A 14559-nucleotide genomic window follows, 5' to 3' on the forward strand; every position below is an offset into this window, starting at 1 on the left:
GTTGCTGATTGCCACCATTACTAGCATAATAAAAGAACAATTCCAGTAAATATACACCATAGAACGTTTTGCCCAAACCAATCAATACATGGTTATTGGGATTTTTGTTTAATGAAAAATCTGTAGCAGAATACATATTGGCTTAAATTTTATGAAGCAATTTTATTTATTTTTAATATTGGATGTTTTATATCAAAGTAAAGTTTTTTTTTTTTTTTTTTTTTTTTTTTTTGAGTTTGTTTTAGAACGCAAAAAATAAAACCCAGAGGCGATCAAATACCACCAAAAGAAGGCTTTGTGGGGGGAAAAATAAAATGACACTTTATTTTATGTACAGCATTGCATGACTGTATAACTTTCAGCTAAAATAAAGCAGTGCCTTATCACAAAAAAATGGCCTGGTCAGGAAAGGGGAGCAAGTCTTTTAAGTGGTTAAAGTTAACTGCAAACTGTGTAAAGTAGTCCATGTAACGCTTGTACTGATCTGATCATTCTAGCTTTAACCACTTACTTTTTTTTTTTTTTTTTGAAAATGTATCTACATAATGCTTTTTACTTGCTTTAAGAGTACATGCACATGGCCACACAGCGCACTAGGTGCAGCACCTACAGTGGATATAAAAATTCTACACACCCCTGTTAAAATGTCAGGTTTCTGTGATCATTTTTCCACCCTTTTTTTTTTTTTTTTTTAAAGTGACCTGTACAACTCAATTGAAAAACAAACTGAAATCTTTTAGGGGGGAAGCAAACATAAAAAAACTAAAACAATGTGCACACCCTCTTATAACTGGAGATGTAGCTGTGTTCAGTATTAAGCAATTGCGTTCAAAATAATGTTTAATAGAAGTCAGTACACACCTGCCATCATTTAAAGTGCCTCTGATTAACCCCAAATTTCAGCTGTTCTAGTAGGTCTTTCCTGACATTTTCTTAGTTGCATCCTAAGCAAAATCCATGGTCCACAGAGAGCTTCCAAAGCATCAGAGGGATCTCATCGTTAAAAGGTATTGGGTACAAAAGTATTTCCAAGGCATTAGGTATACCATGGAACACAGTGAAGTCACCAAGTGGAGAAAATATGGCGCAACAGTGACATTACCAAGAACTGGATGTTCTTCCAAAATTGATGAAAAGAGAAAACTGATCTGGGAGGCTGCCAAGAGGTCTACAACAACATCAAAGGAGCTGCAGGAATATCTCACAAGTACTGACTGGTACATCTAACAACAATCTCCCATATTCTTCATATGTCTGGGCTATGGGATACAGTGGCAAGACGAGCCTTTTATGCAGAAAAACATCCAAGCTCGGCTAAATTTTGCAAAAACGCATCTGAAGTCTCCCAAAAACGTGGGAAAATGTGTTATGGTTTGATGAAACCAAGGTTGAACTTTTTGGCCATAATTCCAAGATATGTTCGGCACAAAAACACTGTACATCACCAACAGAACACCATATCCACAGTGAAGCGTTGTGGCAGCAGCATGCTTTGGGGCTGGATCTGGGGCCTTAGTCAAGGTAGAGGGAATTATTAACCGTTCCAAATACCAGTCAATATTGCCACAAAGCATTCAGTCTTCTAGAAAGCTGAACATGAAGAGGAACTTCATCTTTCAGCATGACAATGACCCAAAGCATACATCCTAATCAACGAAGGAATGGCTTACCCAGAAGAAGATTTTTGGAATGGCCCAGACCTGAATCAACCTGACAGATTTGGAGTGTTTGCAAGGAAGAGTGGGCAAATATTGCCAAGTCAAGATGTGCCATGCTGATACTTATACCCGAAAAGACAGTGCTGGAATAAAATCAAAAGGTGCTTCAACAAAGTATTAGTTTTAAGGGTGTGCACACTTGTGCAACCATATATTTTAATTTTACTTACCTCCACCTGAAAGATTTCAGTTTGTTATTCAACTGAATTGTAAAATTTATAGGTTACATTAAAGGTGGAAAAAGTTCTGAAAAGATTTATTTTTTTACATCACCAAAACCTGACATTTTAAAAGGGGTGTGTAGACTTTTTATATCCACCCATAAGCAAGTACCACTCGCATGTCATATCTCTGTATAAGGTTGCTTTGTATGTCAGCCTTTCATTGATTGACTGACTGACAGCAGTGGGCTGTGTGCTGAGCTGACTGATATACACTGTACAACACTTTTGCTGCCATGTTCATGAAGCCTAATGGGCAGAACTTTCCATTATAAAGAGTAATCCTTTAAATGACTTGAATAAGTTTGGCAGTTTTTTTTTTTCTTCCATTAGCCAAGCAAGCTGGAGGATTGCTGAAAGAGTCTGTGATTGCAAAAAAAACAAGCCCCCCCCCCACCACTTGCATGTTCTGATTCTTGAAAGTTGCATTTTTAAAAAAAACCCTTTTTTTTTTAAACCTGTACAAATAATTTTATTAGCTGTCTGCAAGAGTCACCTAAAGCCAAACTAAAATGAGAAAAAAAACAAACTTGCAGGCTCCTAATTGCAGAAGAAACATGAAAGGTATCTTTGCACAAAAGTTCACCTGCCTATTTGCGTTCTTCTGGAGCATGTATATGCAGCACAGTTTGTTTCTGGCACAGTGTAAGTTTGTTGGGAATGAATGACTCCCATGCATACATGGGAGTGATATCTTCCTGGATTGCCCAATCAAGAAGTCTTAAACCCAGCACTCAAAAGCAGCTGTAGAGAAGATGCCACATGGTGTTTGACCACTGGTAGAGGGGAGTTTAGTTCTGCTTCGTCTGCCAAGGTTTATGCACAACTGGAATAAAGGCTCATTTGGTAGAATAGGTTTGCAATGTTATGCGTGTGTGGGTTTGTTCGCTTGATCAGTTTGATCAGTTCTGCCAGCTATAGCTGGCAAAACTGATTGTGTTCTGAAGGGGATCTCTCCTTACTGTCAGAATACAATAGCCCTGTGGGAGAATAGTGGAAATCAAATAAAAATATATCAGGTAAAATAAGTATTAAATGTGGCACTATTTTTCTCAGTAAATGTATTTCTAAAGGCACTACATACAAAGAAACCAAAACACGAGTTCAGAAATGTAGTTGTGTAATAAAATGGAATGACACTGAAAAAGTATTGGAACACCTAGAGAAAGGGGAGGTGCAAAAAAAAAGGCACGGAAAGTCAAAACACCAGCTAAAATCTCAGTAATTAGAAGGCAATCTTGTCCCCCTTTGGTGTAAATTAATATCAGCTGGTTTATTTTCAACTGATGGCCTATAAAAAGATGTCTCATTACCAAGGACACACACACACCCCCCCCCCCCCTCTCTTAGTGTTGCATAACATACTGATGGCATTGGTTGCAGAAGGATTTCTAAACTTCTGAATGTTCCAGTGCACACTGTTGGGGCCATAATCCAGGAAATGGAAAGAACAGAATTCCACCATAAATTGGTCACAACCAGGTGTTCCTCGGAAGATTTTGGACATGAGTGAAAAGAGTTGTCTAAGAGCCAATGACCACTTATGGAGAGCTCAGAAAGACCTGGAATTGGGGGGGGCGGAGCTGGTGCATGGAGCTGTGGGAGCCAAGCTTCGGACTAACGGAAGTGCTGCAGCTATTTACAGTGGCAGAAAGTTGGTGCGAACCTGCATCAGAGGAAGAGGGAAAGAAGCTAGTCACCATAAGCAAGGACAGAGAGGGATTGTGAAAACTAACATTTCTGCACCCCAGGCTTGGGCATGCCGATCCAAGATGATGCCAGAGCCATGAGTCGGACGCACACATCTGCAGCAGATCTCCCCAGCAGCGCTAATCTGATCCCATGGTCAAAGGTAATCACACCTCTCATTCAGTATCAAACAGCCCAGAAAAGGAGTTTGGCAGAGGAGGGACTGGAGATGTGGGTCAGGAAAGAGGGGAAATAGTGCATTTGAGTGTGGTGAACAGCTGAATGCATTTACTACCTTGAGTAAGTCTGTACTTGATACCACATTGAAGGATATGCTTTTGTCTCTGGGGGGAGCTCTACAGCAAGACATGGCTTCCGTCATGAAATCCACACAGACCTGGAGAATGTTAGTAATAGAGTGGACTACATGGAAATTACCCAAGCTCACAGTGAACTGGTGGATGCCCATTTTGACTTACAGGAGGAGCTCAAATCTTTTAGGCTTAAAGTGGCAGATCTAGAAGACAGGTCCTGCCAGAAATTCAGAGGGGTCCCTAAACATGGTAAACCTCATTTGCCACATAGTTGCCCAATTAAACAGTGCATTGACGTTCTTCCACTGCAAAGCTTGGTGTCATCTGCAAAGACTGAAATGGTATTTTGAATCCCAGGCCCTATATCGTTTATAAAATGTTAAAAAGTAAGGGTACCAACACTGAACCTTGGGGTACACCACTAATGACCCTAGACCATTCAGAGTATGAATCATTAACCACTACTCTAAATTCAGTCTTTCATCCAGTTTTCTATCCATTTATAAATTGGTTTTTCCAAGCCCGTAGACTTTACCTTACACATTAGCCATGTGTTTTGCTTTTGTAAAATCCAAGTATACCACGTCCACAGCCACCGCTCTGTCCAAGGTTTTGCTCACCTCTTCATAAAGAGAAATTAGATTTGTTTGACAACTTCTGTCTTTCATGAATCCATGCTGTCTGTTGGATTCAGAACCCTATTCGATCCAGAAATTTCAATACCCAAGGTATCTGTTACCTAAATTTGGGAGTGTCTCATTCTATAAAGTAAATACACCTAAATGCTATACCCTTCCTATAGCTGTAAGGATGGACAGAATTAAATTGCTTAGACTCATATTCCCATGTAATTGGGGACTCCCCATCCATTACATATTCAATTAGACTCCCAAATATCCAACCTGTGTAGGCTAATGTTCTTAAGCTATTGGGTCAAATTACTTCAGAATTGTCACAAATTAGTAATCTCCAACTCACATGGATAGGACGGATCGCTGCCTACAAAATGCAAGTACTACCCAAACTGATTTACCATCAGGCTGCGTTATTGGATGAACTTCAATACTGTTCCTCTTGCCAGTGGTACAATCTATGGGTTGAATTAGAGAGGGAGGCTGCCCCAGGCCATGACCTTCCAGCTCTAGTGATAGCTTCTAGCTACCTCCTGCCCGACTATACAGGCCATGTTAACCGCATGGTCATTTCTGACTAGATCAAACTATAAAAATGAAATGATCTTCAAGCTAAGCATGCCACTGAAAGCATATGAATATTTAATACCAGGATTATTGGTTCATCAATGGAAGGTAAGGGGTAAATTACTCTCTCTGATTTAGGAGATTTGGATAGTATAGACAAATTTAGAATTCACTATATTAAACACTACAGGTATTTAAATCCAACCACTCCAATTAAAATACCTATACCAGTATGCTTTTTTTTCCTTGACAAAGCCACGTGGATTGGTGGCGTAACACGTGGGGCGGAGCTTAGTGATGTCACTAAGTGATGTCACAGAGCCGCGGACCAGATGTCCGGTCCTCATGAGTTGCATTTTTACAATCAGTATGTGAGTGTTTTTATTGGTATTCGGCTTTTAATACAATAAATAGTATTACACTAATGGAGGCCATTATTTTTCCTTCCCTGGGGGTCCCGGAGTGGAGGAGGGGAAGTGGAGGTGACATTTTTGGAGCGGAGGTTATAATACTGTTGGAAGACATATACAATGTGACCAGTTGCTGCCATCTTGAATCCACTTATGGAACTACAACTAAGCATTTGTAACCTGTATTTATTTAAATAGGCCCTGGTGTCTAGGTGAGCGACCATCTTTACATGTGGTGGTGGTCTTTATCACACAATTGATTTTGGATCACTGGAGTATACTTGTTGGGTGAAGCACAGAATGAACTGGAGTATATTTGTTGAGTGAAGCACATATTTAACTTTTTGGATCACCTACACATCATTTGTTATGAACTATTTCATGGACACTTTGATTTTTTGATTAACAATATTAAATCCTCCTGCGCTTTTATTAAATAAATTATGACCTCAAGTAAGCTGCTAACACCCAAGCCTATACCTAATAGGTGTATGTGCAAAATATGAAATACTGTAATAAGTGTAGTGCTGATCTATATATCACATAACCATAAATAAAATGCAAAAACATGCATATATGAAATATTAAATAATAATTCAAAGCGATCTGATCCAATCAGGATCCAATGGTGACATCCATATTGGTGAAATGTGAAATAGCAAACTGGTCCCGTCAGGAACCCGAGTAGTGAAAAACAAACAAAAACCTTCAAACCCCCATATCCCTAAAAATGGGATTGAGACATAAAATAGCAATTTAGCCATTTGAGGATTTTCACCATTGCTGTGATCGCACATTCACCTCACCACCTGCATGAATTTGGTGCATTGGATCACGTTTTTACTTCTTACACCATTGTTTGGACTTTAGATGTGTATTTATTGGTATTTTGCATTTTTGGTATATATTTCACTTTATGTATGCTGATTGGGTTATTGTGTTTTGTGTATGTCTTCAATACGGTTATTTATTGAATTATTTAGCACATATCACTTTAATAGGTTGATTATTCCCCATTTTGGGGATTCACTATTGTTTACACTTGATTTTATACCTTTATGTCTTGATCTCATTTTTAGGGATATGGGGGTTTGAAGGTTTTTGTTTGTTTGTTTGTTTTTCACTACTCGGGGGCCTGACGGGACCAGTTTTCTATTTCACGTTTCACCGATATGTATGTCGCCATTGGATCCTGATTGGATCAGATCACTTTGAATTATTATTTAATATTTCATATGTGTATGTTTTTGCACTTTATTTATTGTTATGTGTTATTTAGATTAGCGCTACACTTATTGTTTCATATTTTCATTTTTTGATTGTTTCATTAATATTCAGTTTTTAATAGAAAACAATAAGTAATGCACTCAACAGCCATGGCCTGTATGCACACTCTCCATGCAAGACTCCATTGCTGAAGAAACAGCATGTTGAAGCTTGTTTAAAGTTTGCTGCACAACGTTTAGACAAGCCTGTGAAATACCGGGAGAATATAGTCTGGTCAGATGAGACCAAAATTGAACTCTTTGGATGTCATAATACACACCATGTTTGGAGGTCATATGGCACTGCACATCCCTCCCAAGAACACCATCCCAACAGTGAAGTTTGGAGGTAGGAACATCATGGTTTTTCAGCATGCAGTACTGGTAAACTTCATATCAGTGAGCAATGTATGCTCACAGGAGGCATCTTAAAGCTGTCATTACCAAAAAAAGATTTTGTACGAAGTATTAAATAAATTTCAGTTAGCGTGTTCAATACTTTTTCCCTATGTAATTTCATTGTATTACACACAACTTAATTTCTGCACTTATTTAACAAGACAAAGAGAGGAGGGGGGAAAAAAGAAAGGGAATGCTCCCCAAATACAGGGGAGATAACAGGATTTTTAATGATATAACAACAGCAAGAGCTAAAATTTACAATTTTTATTATTAATCAAATAAAAATGCATAATATTCAATAAAGAGTAAAAGAAATACACTTCGGTATCAAGACATTATTGATTTTACTCATTCAAAAGATATTTCCGGTGCTGTAATTCTCAACATGTTTCACCTGTTCCAGGCTTCTTCAGGAGATATTTTATAACACCTACAACAGACAAATTTGTGTTCATTACAAAATATTCCAACAGATTACATTTGCTGTATCATATGTGAAACAGCAAAACAAGTTCAGTTGTTTACAAACTATGCATATCATACACCATATATATATATATATATATATATATATATATATATATATATATATATAAATAAAAGTACCTTTCCTGAAGCAAAGCTTTAAAGGTTGATGGAGGGCCACTTACCAAGTAATTCATACATATCCAATTGAAAACCATATAAGAAGTTTTGAATGGCTGACATGTGATGTAATTTAATAGGACAATCAATCCTCTTTATAGCCCAGACACAATAACATATGTCTTAGCCTCCAGAGGGACACATAAACTGGGTTGGACAATAAAATAAATATAAAATTAATCTGCGTATATTGAAAACTCCTACAGTAACAAACAGAATATCAGAAAAAGACGATACCATAAGACCAAAATAATGGAAATATACCTTTAAGAAATGTGGTTCACACCACTAGATGAATAAGCAGCATATAAATATATTCCTTACGTCCCCTTTCTTTTAAATTGTATCTCTTCAAAAGAGCCAAAGTAAAATTGTCCCCAAATGGGTTCTAAAAAGCAATACAAAATAAAATATAACAATATAATGGATACCCATAATGCTGCAAGTATGATGGTACAAAAATACAAGGGTCTTGTGGAATAACAGCCTAACTCTCCTAGACCTTTTAATCCACCAATATGGGGATGGCTTCAATAGCCAGATTCAAATTTAATTGGAACAAAAGACCCTCAAACAAGTGGGAAAAATGTCCACAAATAGAGGCGGATAAAGCTGGTGTTAAACAGAAAAAAACAAAACATTAATACCTATGAGAGACAAAACGTATAAGCAAAGATCAAAGAATGGCAGCCGCAGGCTTAAGATAGTCAATATTTGCAAGGTCTCACCAGGAAAGCACTAACGCTACAAACACTACCTCCCCATCAGCCAACAAAACAACAGACCACACCATGAACCCCTCCCATCGTGCCCGCCGTCGATGACGTCATGACGTGCCCTCGGATGTCACTTCCGCCCATCACCTCCACAGGGCCATCCACAATATGGTGAAGCCCAGTAATGGACACACAGAAAAATGTTATTAAATTCACCGCACACTGGCAAAAAAGACATAGAACGCATCAGCAATACCAAAAATTCATAGATAATAAAAATGCCATCTACTTAATTTAACTAGATTTATGATATAACAGTAATAATAGTGCCATCTAGTGGATTTAAAACATATTGCAGAAATGTTTGGTAAGTTGATATCTTCCCTTACATAGGATGGACAAAGTAAACATCTTTGAAAGGGGGTCCCTTAGGAAAATGGGGACAACACAAAGGGTGCTCAATTCCCATTATACATACAAAGGGGCAAGCCTAAACCATCCATGTAGCCATTACAATGTCACATGTCCAGGCCAGAGACAGGTAAAATATATATCTCTCAATTTCCAATGTTGCCAAAGTAATTAGGATATCAATTTGTTAAAACATAAATGCCCTCTGTAACAATTATGTGCAATAGAGACATGGAAGCTGTACGCGACAGCCATCTTGTTAAGGTCTCAGCCATTTTTTTTATGAACAATCCCTCCTCTTGAAAATGGAATTTGTGGCTGTAATGCAAGCCATAGATGGGTTGAAAACAGGCCATTTTTTAAAAAAAAGAAAGATCGGTCGTTCAATAGGCCAACATTACCACCAACGGTAAAAAAAATCGTCCGATTTTCATCCCGTCTACGGCCGACATTTAATTACTTCTGTCCCTGCAGAGGACTCCTCTATTATATTTGACATGAAAAAGTATTGCGGTTGCAACATTGTATCTATTTGTATCCATTTCGGATACACATGTTTTTATTCAGATACAAATAGATACATTGTTGCAAACACAATACTTTTTCATGTCAAATATAATAGCGAATTGGAATAATTCTTCTTCTGCTGATTTTTTTCCAACTTTACCAATTAAAAAAATGTGCCAAAATCCAGAAAAACAGCCAACCAATTAACCCATTAATGGTGCGAAAATCAGACGATTTTTTTTCTGGCCGAAAAATCGGCTGATTTTCAACCCATCTATGGCCTGCCTAAGTTGTAACGAACTTCAAAAGAGCCTCTTATCTTAAATAAAACACAAACAGAGGCCAGCTCCAGAACTGTAAACCACTAATTAGTCTTGGCAGATTGTCTGTTTTGCAAAGACACTTTCCTCTGCTCTATCATAAAACAATAACTCAGTCCAGCCGTCAAACATGACCTGTTAGGTCATTAGAGCTCTAGGAATGCAAAGCGTGCCATAAAACATCTATTCCACATGTAACAATTCCGCATAGAATTCAACAGTAACTGGGCACATTAATATCAGGTGTATACTTGAATAGAGCATATCATGGCGAACCAGACAAGGTCCTACATGACTATGTTAGCACCTAGAAAAGGGGAGAAAGCAGTCTCTTCCCTCCTGGGTGACAAAGGTACGCTGTGTTTGGTATCCCTGGGTTTGAAATATAATTCCAAATATTAATCTGCCAGAATACCACCTGCACTTACTGGAAGTTGTTAATATTAATATGACACTGTAGTTGGGACTTAGTCATAAACTTGGTGACCTCCTAGCACCCATCCCCTAAACCGGATGATTGGTCATTTGTTCTCAGGCGACACACCTTTAATATCATAGAAAAGGACTGACAGGCCTGGTGAAGAGAGCTCTCATTTAACATCAATCAAGAAACATCTAACGGACCTGAGAGCCAAGGCAACATTTTTGCTTGGACAATTGGACTCTGCTAAACCAGGACTTTGCAAGTATTTTGCCTTCTTAACTCCTTTCTTTTATTTCTTTGTTGCTTTATTGTTTTCTTTCTGTCTTTGTAACATCTTTTTCTGTAAATATTTTTATTGCACCATTTTGACCTTTTAGTAATAAACCCTATTTTGAAAAGTGTTGAAACTGCCTCTAAAGCTTTTAATGCAAACTAAAGAATCCCTGTCTCTTGACGAGGGCTACTATATGCAATAATCCTCTGAATATAACTGTCTGTGGTGACAATGTGTGTTACAGACGCTTATGCTAAAATCATATTATGATTGCTAGGATTTGTGAGTTTCCTCCTTCTATATATAGGGTGCAGCTGAGAGTGGCATTGTTATGCAAGTGACTGGTCTTTGGTCATGAGTTGGTGAGAAGGGCAGGGGTTGGGCACCACGTTCCGTCACACCCTCCAGCAAACTTTTACAATTACATTTATAAAAAACATATATACAGTAATTTTTAAGTGAATAAGCAGAAACAAAAAGGGGTGGCTATTCTCATGATCAAGTTCCTCATTTATTTTCCCTACAAAAAGCACTTGAAGCTTATGGAGTCATTTAAACCTGGAAATTTGGTGGCTTGTAAAGTAAAAATCCACTTTGTCTCATGCTGCAATAAGAGACGATCCACATCCCCACCTCTTACATGGATGGGGATATGCTCCAGTGCAAAAACATTTTTCTTGGACAGATCATAATTGTGATATAGACCTAAATGTCTAATAATGGGGGTCTCTGGTCTTTTAAAAACATACACTTGGTCTTTCCTATGTAGAATGCCCCACAGTCACATTGCATAAAATATACAACGCCCATAGTTTGACAACTTACTGAGCATCTTGGTGTATATGCATGTCCATATGGTAAATTCACTGTACTTGCATTTAAAAGAAAATGGCAACAGTTACATCTACCACAAGGAAATATACCTGTTTGTTGCAGTTTTAAGGTACCTTTACTCATGTAATGACTCTGTACCAATTGATCTTTTAATGATTTGGATCTACGAAATGTAATCTGTGGAAAGGACTAATATATTTCGAAACCGTGTCATCTGCCTGCAAAAGATACCAACATTTACCCAAAATTTCACGTACCAGTTTTTCTTGACCTGTAAAGCGAGTAATTACTCTTGTTGTGGAAAGAGTAGTTCTAGGTTTAGATTGGTTAATTAATTGGGATCTATTTAGGTCTTTGCCCTGATTGTATGCTCTTTTTAAACAGGATCTACTATAACCCAGTTGCAAAAGGCATATTTGTAAACCCTTAGCTTTCTTCTCAAAATCTGCAGGATTGGTACAATTCTTCTTGATCCTTAAGTATTGGCTATAAGGAATACTGGATAGAAGAGATCTAGGATGTGAACTCTTAGCATGAAGAATGGTATTCCCGGCCAAGCGTTTCCTATAAAGCAAAGAGCCAATACTCCCATCACTGTTAACAAAAATTGTAACATCTAGGAAAGTAATTGCTTTTTGATCACAATTAATTGTAAATTTCAGGTGGTGTTGGTTGTTAATTATATTGGATAAGAATGACTGTAGCTCAAGGTAAGTACCTCCCCAAATAAATAAGACATCATCAATAAAGCGATGATACGTGATTATTTTTCTTATATCATCCTGTAGATGTTCTCTTGAAAAGAGTTGACACTCCCACCCCCTGAGGTACAAGATTGCATAGGAAGGGGCACATCGGGTCCCCTTTGCAACTCCCTGCACTTGGAGGTAGTGGGATCATTTAAAAGAAAAGATGTTATGTGTCAAAATGAATTGCAAAATTTATAGAACAAATTGATTGTATACATAAGCAGATTGACCTCTCTCAGACAAAAATTGTTCCACTACTGCTATCCCTAAATCATGGGGGATTGAGTTATAAAGGGCCTCTACATCTACCGCGACTAGCCATGGACCCTCTGGAACATGCATATCATCCAAGGTTTTTAAGAAATCAATGGTATCTTTAACATAGGACGTTAAAGCAATCACATGTGGATGTAGATACTCATCAATCAATTGGCTCGCTTTTTCAGTAAGACAACCTCTACCAGACACTATTGGACAGCCTAGAGGTGTTTGCATGTTTTTATGAACTTTGGGTAGTGCATAAAGGGATTTTTAACATTGAGAAAAGTCAATGTATTTTTATCCATAATTCCCTGACGATAAGCCTGGTTTAAAATGGCTTTATATTCAATAGCAGTAGACTTTTGTCTTTCTGAACTTATTTGTTTAGGATTCTTTGTATGTATGGATTGCATGGCTTGTTGACATGTGGTGAAAATTTCATATACTCACAAAAGATAAAATGTCAAAGGCACATCATATGAAGTACAGCAAGTTCCAATCACGCTGGATAAAATCTGTAATAGGATTAATGGACCTCCAACTGGTTGACGCGTTTTGAGGCCTTGCCTCTTCCTAAGAGCCAATACCTACAATACCTGTGTCCTCCCCTAAATGTGCTGGTTTCTAATGTGTGGGTGTCTAAAGCCCCACCCTTGAGTGGGAATAGCAGGTGTGCCAAATGCCCTTGAGGGTGGAGAAAGAGAACCCAATAGTACACATCATTACAAATATTGAGTAATCGACATGACACAATATGATACAATACATACACATGTAGAAAACATGTAATAAATATATATGATAAATATAAATATGAATAAAAATGGAAATATAATTTGTATCATACTACATATAAACCACAACAATGCCGCAAGGACCAGAATCCCCCAAGTCATATATAGCTGTATGAAACAAGTGAATATTATGAATAATAATAATATGAACCAAGAGTCCCATGTAACCATTGTATACTAAAGATCAGCAAGTCCACAAAACACACCGGAGAAAGATAATGTACATAGTGATTGAACATGGAGATGCCCAGAGCCCGGTTGTAGCAATAATAAAAAGTTTGTGTTTACTCATATCATCTGTGATAGTGCAGAGTATCCCAGGCAACAATATTTGTATTATACTCAGAAAGGTGAAAATGGGGGATAACTGGTGAGTGCATTCATTGTTGGAACGCACGCCAGCGCATGGGGTTCACAGGGTGAAGAACCCTCTGTTTCCGCACTGGGGGGGCATGTGGAGTACTTGCCAACCAATCAGACCTCTGCCAAGTCAGCTGATCGATGAGTCGGATGTGTCACTCCAATGTGCGCTCCAAACTGGACTGGGGAAGGCGGAACATGGAAAGCCGGCCCGACGTTAGCTTACCATGGCTGCTGGATGTTCCGGCCCGCCCTGCGCTCCACCTGGGGCCAGGAAGAGGAAGCATTCATGTTCACTAGCATACAATGTCTGTGCACATGTTCCAATGATGGAAAACCTAAGCGCATGAAAATGTAGGCTGGAAACACCTTGATGGGAGAAATAGAAAAAGTTATATGATGATAGAAATAAAAATTAAATTAATGATGAAATGCAAAATGTATATATGTATATGGAGATATATGAAATTGTGGATAATAATGATACAAAACAATTCTGAATAATGATAGAAAAAATATGGATCATAGATGATACTGAGAATGTATGTAAGAGACAGACATGACGGATGATATTAAATATATAATATATAATGATGAATGTGAATGATGAATGTGTACACTGAGATGAAATGGAAAGTGTGGGCAAATTGGACCACAAATAGAGAATCTAATTGTTTGCAGATGCATAATCAACCTGAAACCAATACTGCATAAATAGATGGACACAGTGTAGTTGAGTGTATATGGATGCGGATCAAACTCTGATTGGGATAAAAATGAATATAAAAATAATATTAATATTATTAAATACTAGCACACATGCATGTATATGTGTAGATGTAAACATATATAGAAAAAAAAATTGTATGATGCTTGGTAATAGCAAATATATTTGTTAAAGCAAATGTGTTTATAAAAACTGTACAGAATCTACTCTTATATCTTGCAGATTCAAGCAATAGTACATAAGAAAAAAGGAATGAAAAAATGCAAAAAATGGTGGTGAAAAATATATAAATAAATATATGCATGTATACACATGCCTT

The sequence above is a fragment of the Staurois parvus genome, unplaced genomic scaffold (genome assembly GCF_062004578.1).
Source record: "Staurois parvus isolate SC_StPar_1 unplaced genomic scaffold, SC_StPar_1.0 ptg000953l, whole genome shotgun sequence".
NCBI classification, from domain to species: domain Eukaryota; kingdom Metazoa; phylum Chordata; class Amphibia; order Anura; family Ranidae; genus Staurois; species Staurois parvus.